The following is a 15,467-nucleotide window of genomic DNA, read 5'->3' on the forward strand; positions in this document are numbered from 1 at the left end:
CAAATCCTTTAACTTTAAAACTAATAGTCTCTTACGTGTCAGTCCTTCTTACGGGTTCACGAATATACATATAACACAGTTGTATTAAAGTGCCACAAGCTAGTCCTTGAATCGGGATGATATTCTAATCCTTTGTGGCTAAGAGGCTTTAACATCCATCCAATGTCACTGTAGTATGGCTACCTTTAATGTCCTTGACTCTAATTCTGCTAATTCAGGGGCATAAATACACACATTAGGTGGCAGCTTTAGGGTGTTACTTTCTATTTAGCGCTGCGGAACAATGTCTCTGGCTCTCCTTTGACTGATGTGATGCTGATATATGGGGGAGCTTTAAAACTATTTATGAAGCGTTAAACAGTTCAAGTTTCACTCCACTCCTCCTGTTACATATATATACCCAGTGCTTTCTACCTTTTCCTTAGCACTATGATTAAGCCATACATGGAACTGTAATTATAGGTCACTCTGACTACTGTGACCCATTACTATCCTCCTGCTTAATAGCCATTATTGCGGCCTAGCCCTGGAGTCCTTAGTCCCAATATGAAATTGACTATGTACCATAGTCATCTATGGCTTGCTGTGCTTAGTGGAGGGGTAATATAAATGGCTGGATTATGCACTCACACTTCTACGATCTAGTGGTGCCGCTGCAGGATGCTCCCCCGACTCCTCCCTTACACTTACAGCCACACAGAATGGAGCCTCTGCTGCTGGTCCTGGCTTCTTTGTTGTGGCTGTCAGAGTCTGTGCCGGTAATAGGTAGGAAGGAACCCTCTCTGTCTCCCTGTCATAGGTGCGCCCTTCCAATACTGCTGGGTGAGTTGACTAGCGCTGATGCCGGGTTCTATGAACAGTGCTGAGTCTCAATGCTGCTGTCACCACCTTTACAGTAAGGAAGCCCTGTTCTGGCTACACACACTAAGCCCCCTCCGGCCGCCGCAATGTATACCGCTCAGCTCTAATGCGGGCGACGGCCGGAGCAGCAAAAAACTATGTCCTCTCACCAAGGGATATGCAGTCTCTCCCCCAGCTACACTCACAGCACCTCTCCACCCCTCTCTAGTAGTCACATGACCCACTCTGAGGTGATGCCCGCCCACTGGCAATCACCCCACTAGGTGATTGACAGTTAGGAGCACAAGGACATTAACCCTTTAGATACACTGTGAAACCATAAAATAAGCCTTAATTGTATTCACCACTACATTTACATCAATGTACATACAATTACATATATGTGAACTGTATTATTTACCTCAAAACATGCATACAGTATTACAACATCCATTAACTTTTATATGAATAATATATATGCTTATACTCCATTTTAGTCACCATATTATAACTACCTCAGTATAAGTGTTGTTTAAACCCTAAATCAGGGTTACATTTCTCCCCCTGGTGCATTGTCACTGTTTAACATCTTTAGGTGCCAATGCACCATCTACGTTACTCACTGTGCTAAAATAGTATATATTCATTCACATCCATTAGCAAGCCACCTCATCTCAACCATTTTAACTGTTGGCCAAATAGGGAAGGATGGAACTACATAGCCTTCATGCCTCCCAGGGATAGTGTTCTCTGATCGTGCTGGTTTCCCTTGCTCTTCTACACCTGATTTATTGACTTCTTTTAGTACTGGACTTCGGATGGAAGATTTAAGAGATTGTGCTAGGGTAAAGTTATCATGTACCTCACTACGATTGTCACTGAGACTAGTTTCTTTCTCTGACGAAGGTTCTAAAGTTATCAAGTCTTTAGCATCTGAATTTTCCGTTTCTTGATCCTGGGACTGATTTAATCTACCATTGAATCTCGAGAGAGGTTGGTAATGTAAGGTTGTAGAAGGATGACATGGAGCTGGATCTCTCCCTTGCCTTTGTTCTGAATATGCACTTCCTTCATCAACCGCTTTTTCTCGTGGTTTATAACAATAACTGTATGATCCTCGTCGGTTTGGAGCAAATCGACTCCCTTTCACTGGTACTCCACCTATGCCAGTCACATTTGCTGCATGTACGCCCTTTTCCCCTTCCAACACTTCAAATTCTACTTTCTCTCCATCTCCTACACTGTACAACAGTTTTAGGGGGTTATTCTTCGTTATGGATGTCCAATGTACAAATATGTCTTCTCCGGTGTCATGCCTTTTAATGAAGCCATAGCCTTTCTTCACATGGAACCATATTACTGTGCCAGTCATTTTAAGAGACATATACTGTGTCCCTTTACTATCAACTTTATTCATAGAAGATTGTCTCAGCAATATACCATCCACTACCTCAGTCTGTAATGCTATGTCCTTAGTATCCGGTCGCATAGAAAATTCATGGATACGGTCTTCAGGACAGATGTTTAGGAAGTTGGCATCCTTGAGTATTTTATTCTCAGATTTTAGCTGAGACAGTCTTTCTTTCATTTCATTCAGACGAATATGATCCTCCTTTTCAGTTTCTTTACCCACTTCCAATAATTCAGACAACTCAGTTATTTTTGATTCCAGAGAATGAATATTGTCTTCCTGCTGCTGGTACATTATCAACTTTTGTTGCTCCTGATCCACTCTGGTTTGTCTTTCATCAGATGCCATGGTTTCCATCTCTCTCTGTATAAACCAAAGTTCTCTTTCAAGCTCTTTGTTCCTCTCATCAATTTTGGTGTTAAACATCTGTTCTTCTTTTAGCTTCCATCGGGTTTCATCTAGAACCTCCAACAACTGATAAATATGTTTAGACCTGTCCAGTGCTATATGTCTTATCACCTCTATCGGGGTCTGTAGATCCACTGGGCTATCTCTTCTTGTTGGTTCCTCAATGGAAGTTGGAAACAGGGAAAGCAGGTCCTTCTGTTGATCTTTTGGCAGAGCTAATACTAATTGTCCATGTTTCTTATAATCCTCAGCTATTTGCTTTACCACAGTTTCTAATTTCTGTATACCTACATCTATCTTCACTTCCCCTGGAACTCTCTCTTTCAGTGGTAGAACATTCTTATCTCCTTTCATTCCATAATCCATGTTAGCGACCAAAGTATGAGCAAGGTTGTCACTAACACCTCCCTCACTATCCTTTAGGTGGGGATCAAGTCTGACTTTCTTGTCCTTTGATTTTTTCTTTCTCTTCTCCAACTCTACAGGGACATCTAATATTTTTTCATTTTTCACACCTAGGTTATTTACAAAAGTTCCCACAAACTTGCATGTCACCTCTTCCTTTAATCCTGGTCCATTATGGTACTCTTGTTTGTCCATACTTTTACATTCTCTATTGGCTTCAACTCTCCCAACTGATACAGCAATGGCTTTATGTCCAACCTTCTCCCTGTTCCTTTGCTTCTTTCCCATATTTGTATTTTATTTTTAGGGATGTGAGGACTTTATCAATAATAATTAATGGCAGCTGACACCTGTGGTGTAACAGGGCCTGAGTGTAACTTCTATCTCACGCGGTGCCTCCAAATGTAATCCTACCCTCAATACCTTGAACGAGAGCTGTCTATGTATTCTATTAAGGGATGGTTACCTAATAGCTGTGCCTCCACTCAAGCTATGTGTAGTATTTAACTACCGTTAAGGCTTGCTTGAGTAAGCCTGATCTCTATCCTTAGGGGATGATTCCCTTATATCATAGATATATTATCTAATATACCTGTCTCTTTCTTCCAGGATCTTCAGATCAACTTCCAGACGGACCAGACACAGATGGAAAGTATAACACTTTAATGACCAGTACCAAATGGATTAAGTATACATTAACATTTCATCAATTACACATTCCCCTTTAAGTCATTAATCCATGCTAACCCCCTGTCAATTAGGCCTATACACAGTACCTGCATGCAATACAACAAATCCTTTTTCTTTTCAGGACACCCTTAGGTGTTAGAGTGACCCGGGTACTCTTAATATGATAGTGCACTATAAGGGCCCATAAACTTCCTAAAAATAACAGCAGTTAATACAGAATGTCTGACACTATGTTTTAGTATCAACTATCAGTTCTCCCTTCCGTTAAAGAGAAAGATGTTTGGCTCAGTCTACTTATGGTAGCGATTACTTTCTCCTATAAGGTTACTTATAGTTCCTCCTTGGCAGATAACAGAAAGTATCTATTTAGCTCATAGATAGCAACATCAACAGTTGATTACCAAGGAATCTGTATCCTTTCCTCAGTAAAAATGTCACCGTAGTTGTCCAGTATTAAACTAAACTCCTAAGAAGCTGGTATGATAAACCTTTGTTATGCTGCGTCCTTGTGTCCATTTGAAGTAGCTGATGCTTTCTATATTTCAGAGCATATATAGCTTTTCAATTCCTGTATGCCTCAAATTATTGTTGTCTCTTAGGATGAGTCTATATTAAATATATCTGCAAGAGATGGTTTCTCTTATCATAGTCACAGCGAGCTCAAATCCTTTAACTTTAAAACTAATAGTCTCTTACGTGTCAGTCCTTCTTACGGGTTCACGAATATACATATAACACAGTTGTATTAAAGTGCCACAAGCTAGTCCTTGAATCGGGATGATATTCTAATCCTTTGTGGCTAAGAGGCTTTAACATCCATCCAATGTCACTGTAGTATGGCTACCTTTAATGTCCTTGACTCTAATTCTGCTAATTCAGGGGCATAAATACACACATTAGGTGGCAGCTTTAGGGTGTTACTTTCTATTTAGCGCTGCGGAACAATGTCTCTGGCTCTCCTTTGACTGATGTGATGCTGATATATGGGGGAGCTTTAAAACTATTTATGAAGCGTTAAACAGTTCAAGTTTCACTCCACTCCTCCTGTTACAAATATATACCCAGTGCTTTCTACCTTTTCCTTAGCACTATGATTAAGCCATACATGGAACTGTAATTATAGGTCACTCTGACTACTGTGACCCATTACTATCCTCCTGCTTAATAGCCATTATTGCGGCCTAGCCCTGGAGTCCTTAGTCCCAATATGAAATTGACTATGTACCATAGTCATCTATGGCTTGCTGTGCTTAGTGGAGGGGTAATATAAATGGCTGGATTATGCACTCACACTTCTACGATCTAGTGGTGCCGCTGCAGGATGCTCCCCCGACTCCTCCCTTACACTTACAGCCACACAGAATGGAGCCTCTGCTGCTGGTCCTGGCTTCTTTGTTGTGGCTGTCAGAGTCTGTGCCGGTAATAGGTAGGAAGGAACCCTCTCTGTCTCCCTGTCATAGGTGCGCCCTTCCAATACTGCTGGGTGAGTTGACTAGCGCTGATGCCGGGTTCTATGAACAGTGCTGAGTCTCAATGCTGCTGTCACCACCTTTACAGTAAGGAAGCCCTGTTCTGGCTACACACACTAAGCCCCCTCCGGCCGCCGCAATGTATACCGCTCAGCTCTAATGCGGGCGACGGCCGGAGCAGCAAAAAACTATGTCCTCTCACCAAGGGATATGCAGTCTCTCCCCCAGCTACACTCACAGCACCTCTCCACCCCTCTCTAGTAGTCACATGACCCACTCTGAGGTGATGCCCCGCCCACTGGCAATCACCCCACTAGGTGATTGACAGTTAGGAGCACAAGGACATTAACCCTTTAGATACACTGTGAAACCATAAAATAAGCCTTAATTGTATTCACCACTACATTTACATCAATGTACATACAATTACATATATGTGAACTGTATTATTTACCTCAAAACATGCATACAGTATTACAACATCCATTAACTTTTATATGAATAATATATATGCTTATACTCCATTTTAGTCACCATATTATAACTACCTCAGTATAAGTGTTGTTTAAACCCTAAATCAGGGTTACATATATATGTGTGTGTGTGTGTGTGTGTGTGTGTGTGTGTATATATATATATATATATATATATATATATATATATATATATGTATGTATATGTAAACTATATATATATATATATATATACACACACACACACACACACACACACACACACACACACACACACACACACACCCACCTTCTCTTTATTAGGGGCCATACTGTCTCCAGTGACCCGGGCCCCCCATGGTCTTAATCCGGCTCTGCTGGCATAGTGACAGGGAGAAGCCTGTACTCCATGCCCCCAGCGTGATGAAATAAGGTTGTGGCTTGTGAGTACAGAATTCCCTGTGAGGCCACACCCACCATCCCAGGAGTTCGCACAAAAGACCAACCCCCCCCTCCCGCCTTTCCCTATCGTGGTGCCCCCCCCTGTCGTTTTGTTCTGGATCCGCCCCTGGTAGGAATGTATTACAGTGAGGTATGAGTGGGTATGTGTGACAGTGAGTAGGAATGTATTACAGTGAGGTGTGAGTGGGTATGTGTGACAGTGAGTAGGAATGTATTACAGTGAGGTGTGAGTGGGTATGTGTGACAGTGAGTGGGAATGTATTACAGTGAGGTATGAGTGAGTATGTGTGACAGTGAGTAGGAATGTATTACAGTAAGGCGTAAGTGGGTATGTGTGACAGTGAGTAGGAATGTATTACAGTGAGGTATAAGTGGGTATATGTGACAGTGAGTAGGAATGTATTACAGTGAGGTGTGAGTGGGTATGTGTGACAGTTATTGGGAAAGTGTTCCAGTGAGGTATAAGTGGGTATGTGTGACAGTGAGTAGGAATGTATTACAGTGAGGCGTAAGTAGGTATGTGTGACAGTGAGTAGGAAAACAGTGAGGTATGAGTGAGTATGTGTGACAGTGAGTAGGAATGTATTACAGTGCGGTGTGAGTGGGTATGTGTGACAGTTAGTGGGAATGTATTACAGTGAGGTATGAGTGAGTATGTGTGACAGTGAGTAGGAATGTATTACAGTGAGGTATGAGTGGGTATGTGTGACAGTGAGTAGGAATGTATTACAGTGAGGTATGAGTGGGTATGTGTGACAGTGAGTAGGAATGTATTACAGTGAGGTATGAGTGGGTATGTGTGACAGTGAGTAGGAATGTATTACAGTGAGGTATGAGTGGGTATGTGTGACAGTGAGTAGGAATGTATTACAGTGAGATGTAAGTAGGTATGTGTGATAGTTAGTGGGAAAGTGTTACAGTGAGGTGTGAGTGGGTATGTGTGACAGTGAGTAGGAATGTATTACAGTGAGGTATGAGTGGGTATGTGTGACAGTGAGTAGGAATGTATTACAGTGAGGTATGAGTGGGTATGTGTGACAGTGAGTAGGAATGTATTACAGTGAGGTGTGAGTGGGTATGTGTGACAGTAAGTAGGAATGTATTACAGTGAGATGTAAGTAGGTATGTGTGATAGTTAGTGGGAAAGTGTTACAGTGAGGTGTGAGTGGGTATGTGTGACAGTGAGTAGGAATGTATTACAGTGAGGTATGAGTGGGTATGTGTGACAGTGAGTTGGAATGTATTACAGTGAGATGTAAGTAGGTATGTGTGACAGTTAGTGGGAAAGTGTTACAGTGAGGTGTGAGTGGGTATGTGTGACAGTGAGTAGGAATGTATTACAGTGAGGTATGAGTGGTATGTGTGACAGTGAGTAGGAATGTATTACAGTGAGGCGTTAGTGGGTATGTGTGACAGTGAGTAGGAATGTATTACAGTGAGGTATGAGTGGGTATGTGTGACAGTGAGTAGGAATGTATTACAGTGAGGTATGAGTGGGTATGTGTGACAGTGAGTAGGAATGTATTACAGTGAGATGTAAGTAGGTATGTGTGACAGTTAGTGGGAAAGTGTTACAGTGAGGTGTGAGTGGGTATGTGTGACAGTGAGTAGGAATGTATTACAGTGAGGTATGAGTGGGTATGTGTGACAGTGAGTAGGAATGTTTTACAGTGAGGTATGAGTGAGTATGTGTGACAGTGAGTAGGAATGTATTACAGTGAGGTGTGAGTGGGTATGTGTGACAGTTAGTGGGAATGTATTACAGTGAGGTATGAGTGGGTATGTGTGACAGTGAGTAGGAATGTATTACAGTGAGGCGTAAGTGGGTATGTGTGACAGTGAGTAGGAATGTATTACAGTGAGGTGTGAGTGGGTATGTGTGACAGTGAGTAGGAATGTATTACAGTGAGATGTAAGTAGGTATGTGTGACAGTTAGTGGGAAAGTGTTACAGTGAGGGGTGAGTAGGTATGTGTGACAGTGAGTAGGAATGTATTACAGTGAGGTGTAAGTGGGTATGTGTGACAGTGAGTAGGAATGTATAACAGTGAGGTATGAGTGGGTATGTGTGACAGTGAGAAGGAATGTATTATAGTGAGGCGTTAGTGGGTATGTGTGACAGTGAGCAGGAATGTATTACAGTGAGGCGTAAGTGGGTATGTGTGACAGTGAGTAGGAATGTATTACAGTGAGATGTAAGTAGGCATGTTGTGACAGTTAGTGGGAAAGTGTTACAGTGAGATGTAAGTAGGTATGTGTGATAGTTAGTGGGAAAGTGTTCCAGTGAGGTGTGAGTGGGTATGTGTTACAGTGAGTGGGACAGTGTTACAGTGAGTGGTGAGTGAGTATGTGTGACAGTGAGTGGGAAAGTGTTACAGTAAGGGCATACACTAACTGGGGGGCAGCATACATCGACTAGGCAGGTGCTATGGTTTGAGGAACGGGTACCCCAAATCGGTGTCTTGCTTAGGGCCCCCTGAGGTCTAAATCCGCCTCTGTTCTGGATGCACTCTAAAGGACAGAACTAGAGAAACAGTAATTTCTCATACGTCCTAGAGGATGCTGGGGTCCACTTTAGTACCATGGGGTATAGACGGTTCCGCTGGAGCCATGGGCACTTTAAGACTTTTTCAGAGTGTGAACTGGCTCATCCCTCTATGCCCCTCCTCCAGACCTCAGTTTAGAAAATGTGCCCAGGCAGACTGGTCGCACTCTAGTGGAGCTCTACTGAGTTCTACTAAAAGACTTTATTTAGGTTTTTTACTTTACATGGAGACAGCTGGCAACAGTCTCCCTGCTTTGTGGGACTTAGGGGGAAGAAGTAGGAACCAACTTCCTAAATAGTTTCATGGCTCTGCTTCTGCTGACAGGACACCATTAGCTCCTGAAGGGTCCTGAACACTAGCTGCGGCTATGTGTCACTCCCACAGCACGCCGTCACCCCCCTAACAGAGCCAGAAGTCAGAAGACTGGTGAGTAGTGTTACCAATCTGTAGCAGGGGAAGACACGCTGATCCTCCTCTCCACTTCTGAATCAAGTATCAGTGTGAAAGGGGGGGGGGAAGGGGGGGAGAGTGTCATTTTGGGTGCTCAGTCATATTATTGGCAGACTGTGGGTCTGTCTCCAATAAGCCCCGGAGTGTCTGTGGTTGGTGTGATTGTGCATGTGTGTGACATGTCTGAGGCAGGCAGCTCTTCCCCTGAGGGAGCCATTTTAGGGACACAGAGTTGTAATGTGGTGGCGCTGCCGGCACACCACGAGCCTGAATGGGTGAAAGAATTACGTGATAGTGTGAATCATATCAGTAAGAGATTGGATAAGTCTGAGTCTCATGCAGAAACCTGGAGAAAATCTGTGGAAGACGTGATTTTTTAATAGTTCTGCTTTTTCATCCACAGTGGACCCCTCTGGTTCACAAAAAAGATCATTTGCACAAGTAGTACAAACTGATACCGACACAGACTCTGATTCCTGTGTCGACACCAGTGATTCCAGGAGAATAGATCCAAAGTTAGCAAAAAACATTCAATACATGATTGTTGCTACAAGGGAGGTTTTAGAAGTTACGGAGCCCCCTCCTTTACCACAGGAGAAGGCTTACTTTAATAAGGAGAAGAAACCTAATGTAACTTTCCCTCCATCTCATGAGCTGAACAGTCTCTTTGAGGGTGTCTGGACAAACCCTGAAAAGAAATTTCAGATTCCCAAAAGAATTCAGGCAGCTTATCCTTTTCCTGCAGAGGACAGGAAAAGGTGGGAGTCACCCCCTATTTTAGACAGTGCCCTGTCATGATTGACAAAGAAGGTTACTCTCCTTGCGCCTGGGACGGCTTCACTAAAGGAGCCGGCAGACCCCAAGTTAGAGACTACGTTGAAATCTATTTATGTGCCTAATGGGACACTACTCAGGCCTACCATTGCCTGTGCGTGGGTGAGTAGTGCTATTGAAAAGTGGTCAGAAAACTTGTCAACAGACATTGACACGATAGATAGAGACGAGATACTCCTAACGTTAGGTCATATCAAAGACGCTGCTGCGTACATGCTGGAAGCCATGAAAGATATTGGTCTCTTGGGATCAAGATCCGCTACCATGGCAATTTCAGCATATAGGGCATTGTGGATTCGCCAATGGAACACAGACGCAGATTCCAAAAGGAATATGGATGCTCTCCCGTATAAAGGCGAGGCTTTGTTTGGAGATGGGCTGGATTCCTTAGTTCTACGGCTACCGCAGGTAAGTCGACATTTTTGCCCAGTGCTCCTGCGCCGGCGAAAAAGACACATCACTCTCAGATGCAGTCCTTTCGGCCCAATAAATACAAAAAGGGTAAAGGTTCCCCTTTCTTTGCGGGTAAAGGAAGGGGAAAAGGTAAAAAGTCCACAGCGTCTCCAGGACCACAGGAGCAGAAATCAACCTCTGCTTCTGCCAAATCTTCAGCATGACGCTGGGGCTCCCTTGCAGGAGTCCGCTCAGGTGGGGGGAAGCTCTTCAGTCAGATTTGGGTTCAATCTGGCCTGGACCCGTGGGTCTTACACGGGTACAAGCTGGAGTTTCAAGACATTCCCCCATGCCGATTTTTCAAATCGGCCTTACCAGCTTCTGTCCCAGACAGGAAAGTGGTATCGGCAGCAATACAAAAATTGTGTCAGTATCAAGTGACTGCCCTGGTTCCCCTGTTGCAACAAGGAGAAGGGTTTTATTCAAGCCTTTTCGTAGTTCCGAAGCCGGATGGCTCGGTCAGACCGATTCTAAATCTGAAAACACTGAATCTCTACCTGCAAAGGTTCAAATTCAAAGTTGGAATCTCTGAGGGCAGTGATTTCCAGTCTGGAGGAAAAAGACTTCATGGTGTTAGTGGACATAAAAGATGCCTACTTACATGTTCCTATCTATCCTCCACATCAAGCTTATCTGAGATTCGCAGTGCAGGATTATCATTACCAATTTCAGATGTTGCCGTTCGGGCTTTCCACGGCACCGAGGGTGTTTACCAAGGTGATGGCGGAGATGATGGTCCTCCTTCGACAGCAAGGAATCAATATAATTCCTTACCTGGACGATCTCCTGATCAAAGCAAGGTCCAGGGAAAGGTTGGTGCAGAGCATTGCACTCTCCCTGACAGTACTTCAACAGCACGGTTGGATCATAAATTTTTTAAAGTCACAGTTGGAACCGACGACAAGATTATCGTTTCTGGGGATGATACTGGACACAGAAGTACAGAGGGTATTTCTTCCAGTAGAAAAGGCTCTGGAAATCCAGAGAATGGTCAAACAAATTCTGAAACCAACAAAAGTGTCGATTCATCAATGCATTCGGTTGTTGGGAAAGATGGTAGCGGCCTACGAGGCCCTACTGTTTGGCCGATTCCATGCCAGAGTATTCCAGTGGGACCTGTTGAACAAGTGGTCCGGATCCCATCTACACATGCATCAGAAGATAATCCTGTCATCCAAAGGCAGAATTTCCCTCCTGTGGTGGCTACACAGTTCTCACCTCCTAGAGGGACGCAGGTTCGGGATTCAGGACTGGGTCTTAGTAACCATGGATGCAAGTCTCCGAGGCTGGGGAGCAGTCACACAGGGGGAAAGCTTCCAAGGAAGATGGTCAAGTCAAGAAACCTGTCTTCACATAAATGTTCAAGAGTGGAGAGCCATTTACAACGACCTTCTACAAGCGGTGCATCTTCTTCAAGATCAACCGATTCAGATCCAGTCAGACAATGTAACAGCAGTGGCGTACATAAACCGTCAAGGCGGAACTAAAAGCAGAGCGACAATGGCAGGGGTGACAAAAATCCTCCTCTGGGCAGAAAGACATGCAAGAGCTCTGTCGGCAATTTTCATTCCGGGAGTGGACAACTGGGAAGCGGACTTCCTCAGCAGACACGATCTCCACCCAGGAGAATGGGGCCTCCACCAAGAAGTCATTGCAGAGGTGACAGGTCATTGGGGTGTTCCTCAAGTAGACATAATGGCATCTCGTCTCAACAAGAAGCTTCAGAGATATTGTTCCAGGTCGAGAGACCCACAAGTAATAGCAATGGATGCACTAGTGACCCAGTGGGTATTTCAGTCGGTGTACGTGTTCCCTTCACTTCCTCTAATTCCAAAAGTTTACAAGATCATAAGAAGAACAGGGGTTCGGGCGATCCTCATTGTCCCAGACTGGCCAAGGAGGGCTTGCTCTCCGGATCTTCAGGAGTTACTCATAGAAGATCCTCGGCCTCTTCCTCTTCAAGAGGACCTGCTATGGCAGGGGCTGTGCGTGTATCAAGACTTACCGTGGCTACGTTTGGCGGCATGGCTGTTGAGCGCCGGATCCTAGCCAGAAATGGTATTCCCAAAGAAGTCGTTCCCACTCTTATTCAGGCCAGGAAAGGAGTAGCGTCTAGGCATTACCACCGTATTTGGAGAAAATATGTGTCTTGGTGTGAAACCAAGAAGGCTCCAATAGAAGGATTTCGGTTAGGACGTTTCCTCCATTTTCTTCAGGCAGGTGTGGATGTTGGCTTAAGATTGGGTTCAATCAAGGTCCAAATTTCGGCTTTGTCCGTTTTCTTTCAGAAACAATTGGCCTCCCTTCCGGAAGTTCAGACGTTCGTGAAGGGGGTTCTGCACATCCAACCTCCTTTGGTCCCTCCTATGGCACCATGGGAGCTTAACGTGGTTTTGCAGTTCCTTCAATCAGATTGGTTTGAACCTCTCCAGGAGGTGGAGTTAAAGTTTCTCACTTCGAAAGTGGTCATGCTGTTGGCCTTGGCATCCGCAAGACGGGTGTCAGAGTTAGGGGCCTTGTCTCACAAGAGCCCTTACTTGATCTTCCATGAAGATAGGGCTGAATTAAGAACTCATCAGAAATTTCTTCCGAAGGTGGTTTCTTCTTTACATGTAAACCAACCTATTGTGGTGCCAGTGGCTACTGATGCCTTAGCTGCTTCAAAGTCTCTGGATGTGGTCAGAGTTTTGAGAATTTATGTTGCAAGAACGGCTCGGAAACGGAAAACAGAGGCACTGTTTGTCCTGTATATTCCCAACAAGATTGGGTGTCCTGCTTCTAAGCAGGAGATTGCGCGCTGGATCAGAGGTACGATTCAGCACTCTAATTCCACGGCAGTATTGCCGATACCGAATTCGGTGAATGCCCATTCCACAAGAAAAGTGGGCTCATCCTGGGCGGCTGCCCGGGGGGGGTCTCGACATTACAGCTTTGCCGAGCAGCTACTGGGTCAGGGACAAACACGTTTGCTAAGTTTTACAAGTTTGACACCTTGGCCGCTGATGGCCTAAAGTTTGGCCAATCGGTTCTGCAGGGTCATCCGCACTCTCCCACCCATACTGGAGCTTTGGTATAACCCCATGGTACTAAAGTGGACCCCAGCATCCTCTAGGACGTATGAGAAAACAGGATTTTTATACCTACCGGTAAATCCTTTTCTCCTAGTCCGTAGAGGATGCTGGGCACCCAACCCAGTGCGTATTTTACCTACAGTAGTTAATTTGTTATAGTTTACACAGGTGTTGTGTTCAATTGTTTCAGCACGTTGCTGCAATGGTCATGCTCGTTGGCATGTGTTATGTTGTATGCCATGTTGTGCGGCATGGTAAGTGTGAGCTGGTGTGAATCTCACCATTAACTTAAAAGTAAATCCTTTTCTCGAATTGTCTGTCTCCCTGGGCACAGTTCCTATACTGAGGTCTGGAGGAGGGGCATAGAGGGGGGAGCCAGTTCACACTCTGAAAAAGTCTTAAAGTGCCCATGGCTCCTGCGGAACCATCTATACCCCATGGTACTAAAGTGGACCCCAGCATACTCTAGGAGAAAAGGATTTACCGGTAGGTATAAAAATCCTATCAAGATGAATACAGAAAAGGCAGAAGAACAGTAGACTCTTGTTGGGGAGCACTCAATTTCAGACATACAAATATTTGTTATGAATATCTGTTAAGATCATAATTTTTATTAGTTAAAGTTAATAATATGGAGTTCAGGTTTAGCCCATATATGCGAAATTATAAAAATATATTAACCATAATAAATAGCCTTAGCTATGATAAGTAAATTAGCCGGATTCCTTGATGTTATAATTGATGTATTTAGAGGTATGCTCAATAAAGTGGTATCTTAAAAAAAGAAAGTTCTTATGACCATCATTTGATCTGCATAAGCAACTTTAAAGAAAGGTTATTGCAGAAATTTAAATCATAGGTCATGTGTCCAATTGACGGTATCCTGTTTTTATGGACTGCTTCCTGTTAGCACACAGGTGGATCTAGTATGCAGCCTTAGATTGCAGTACCTGGGTGTTCCAAGGTGGTCTCCCATCCGAGTACTGGCCTGGCCCTCCACTTCTTGGCTTCCAAGATCAGATGAGATTGGGCATCTCCAGTGGGGTATGACCGCAAATTGCTGCGCTTAGATCTCCCGTCTGCGTATAAATAATCACAGGTGAGAGTGCAGGAAATATTAATAAATATCCTGTTTTGAAGGTAACACCATACATTGGCTGTAATCTCTATGATTGTGATCATAAATGTACCACATTAGTATGATAAGTCATAACATTTCCATATATCTGGAATTAAAGCAATCCTCCAGAGATAAACGCTCCTCTGTCATAAGAAACAACTGTATCTATAACAATCAATGCTAATAATAGCAAATGCCCATATGAGGCAAGAGACTCATAGAAATAGGATAATATGCCACAATATAGCTCTCATACCGTCAGAGCTTATAATTCGATGCCATAGGCTGAAATCTATTGCCTTTGATGTCTGAAGTTGAATGCTATACACATTATAATCTCACATTTTGTGCTAAAAAATAGCAATTCGTGTATGAGACAAGAAACTCAAAAGCATAAGATAATATACCACAGTATAGCTCATATACCAATGGGGCATAGATTTCAAATGCCACACACAATAATTGTGGCTGAAACTTGATATAATCTCTTACTTGGTGCTAAAAATAGCAATTCATATAGAACGAGACCAATTATAAGTAGCAATCCATATGTCACTTAATGATTCTATAACTAAAGTGAATATAGTCTCATTCTGTGCTAGAAAATAGCAATTGCAAATACAAGGCAAAAAAAGTGTCATAGACAGCAATTGATGTACCACAGTATAGTGTGAATATAATTGTGGCTGAAAAATTCATTCACTATACACAGTGGAGGCAATTCTGAGTTGATCGCAGCAGCAAGTTTGTTAGCAAATGGGCAAAACCATGGGGGTCATTCCGAGATGGTCGCTCGTAATTTTTTTCTCGCAACGGAGCGATTAGTCGCGAATGCGCATGTGCAATGTCCGCAGTGC

At 43.6% G+C, this 15,467-nt stretch overlaps 1 pseudogene; it reads right to left on the minus strand.

Moving 5' to 3' along the window:
* Window positions 1-14,428: 14,428 nt before the first annotated feature.
* LOC134936724 (5S ribosomal RNA) lies at window positions 14,429-14,548 on the minus strand (annotated as a pseudogene).
* Between the last annotated feature and the right edge of the window lie 919 nt (window positions 14,549-15,467).

Source organism: Pseudophryne corroboree, chromosome 1 (genome assembly GCF_028390025.1).
Source record: "Pseudophryne corroboree isolate aPseCor3 chromosome 1, aPseCor3.hap2, whole genome shotgun sequence".
Lineage (NCBI taxonomy): Eukaryota > Metazoa > Chordata > Amphibia > Anura > Myobatrachidae > Pseudophryne > Pseudophryne corroboree.